This window comes from Nestor notabilis, unplaced genomic scaffold (assembly GCF_000696875.1).
Source record: "Nestor notabilis isolate BGI_N333 unplaced genomic scaffold, ASM69687v1 scaffold8359, whole genome shotgun sequence".
Classification (NCBI taxonomy): Eukaryota; Metazoa; Chordata; class Aves; order Psittaciformes; family Psittacidae; genus Nestor; species Nestor notabilis.
Genome location: NW_009944985.1, coordinates 27,466 through 29,241, shown reverse-complemented (window position 1 = coordinate 29,241; position 1,776 = coordinate 27,466). Strand labels below are relative to the sequence as shown.

General features: G+C 42.7%; 1 protein-coding gene across 1 annotated transcript in view; it reads right to left on the bottom strand.

The window, feature by feature from the left end:
* The window catches only part of LOC104412077 (vacuolar protein sorting-associated protein 13A-like), a gene marked incomplete at its 3' end in the record, with an annotated part of 23,115 nt that overhangs the window by 1,673 nt on the left and 19,666 nt on the right, over nt 1-1,776 (bottom strand). The window lies entirely within an intron of this gene.

Below are 1,776 nucleotides of genomic sequence, written 5' to 3'. Positions count from 1 at the left end.
TCCTTAAACATCAATGATTTTGGATCCCTATCTGCTTTTGTCAGACCCAGATAATATTCAAGGTAACAGTGAAACAGGTTCAAATACTAATATAATGTCTAAGACATAGCATTTCTCCTCCCAGTGGTGGATTATGACTACTTTTACATTAAAAAACTTGCAGATTGATTATTCAGAATTATCAAATTAATACTGCCTGTGCAACCTTAATTAAGTGCACTTACTTATCAGCATTGAGATACAATTTCAGTTTTATATGCCATTTTCCCCATTTGGACTTGACCTTATCCAGTACATAACTGAGGGAAAAAGACTATTTGCTTTGTATTAAACATACCAATTCAACAAATAACCTATATCTCTCTTAAACGTATGCCACTCAAAGTGAATACAGAATTTTTCAACATATCCTGAGAAGCATCTAACTTTTCTCTTTTGGTATTACTGAATTTCTGTTAAAGGACAGGAACCAATCCAAGAGTCACATGCACTATGAAAATTACTCATCAGGGGGGCGTGGAATCTCAGACATTTACTGAAGTCTGACTTCGAAACATATTCTTCTGTGTATTATTCTGAAAGTAATATCCTATGGGCAAAGTAGAGGAGGTGCGCTGTTCCATTTCCCCACTCCACTAGATCTAGAAAGCTGTCTCTAGCACCCAACCAATATACAGATTACTGAACTCTACAAAATGTCCACAATGACCAGCATTCAGAAGACCTGGTGAAATTACTGGTCACTGAAATAAGCCATCTGGTTGTAAATCTAAATTATTTCTACTATCTACACAGCGATGTTTTTCATGAATTCCACTTTCTGAAGCGCCTGATACATTCTCTTTCTCCAAGGTCAAATGCAAGGTCCTCCACCTGGGTCAAGGCAACCCCTGGTATCAAAGCACTGCACTCACTACAACTGATGCATCTGCCCAGACAGAACTCCACAAGTGTCACGCTGCAAGGTGTGCCCAGCTCTTACGCCAGTACGGGATGGCAGCAGTGAGCACACTTGTGAGAGTTGTGCCCAGGTAGAGGAACTCCTCCACTTAAAGACAGAGCTACCAGAGAAGGTGGGTAGGTTGAGGAAAATCAGGGAGTGTGAGAGAGACACCAGCTACTGGAATTGCATCCTACCTTCCTTGGAGCAGGCACAAGAAGGCAGAAAGGACACAGGATATGGAGGATTCCTTATCAACTCTCTGCCTGGCTGAACACAACACCTTAAGGAATATAGGGGAATAGTGACAAGTTCCTGCCTGGCGCTGCAGGTACATCTCTTCTGTAACTACTCCACCTTCCCAGATGTCCCTGCACAACAGGCAAGAGGCTCTGCAAGTGAAATGGAACAGTAACGAGGACGATGGTTCATCTAGCTTGGAGGCATCACCACAGTTAAGTCAGCCTACGCCCTGCATCAAAACTGCTTCCATAAAGGAAAAACAGACAGGTCATTGTTGTAGGAGACTCCGTTCTGAAGGGAACAGAAGACCTACTAGGCAAGCCAGACCCACTTCTTAGGGAAGTTTGCTACCTCCTTGGAGCATAGGAAGAGAAAGCCTCCTGCCCTGGTACAGCCCTTAAATAATTATCCTTTATTGCTTTTTCAGGTAGACAGCAAGTTACAAGAAGAAGTCTAATAGCAATTAAGAGACTTCAGGGCCTTGGCATGACTTGCCAAGCAATCAGGAGCGCAAGTACGTGTTCTTCTCTATCTTTCCAGCTGCTGGATATTACGAGAGAAGAAAACACAAAGAGCCAGCAGATCAATACCTG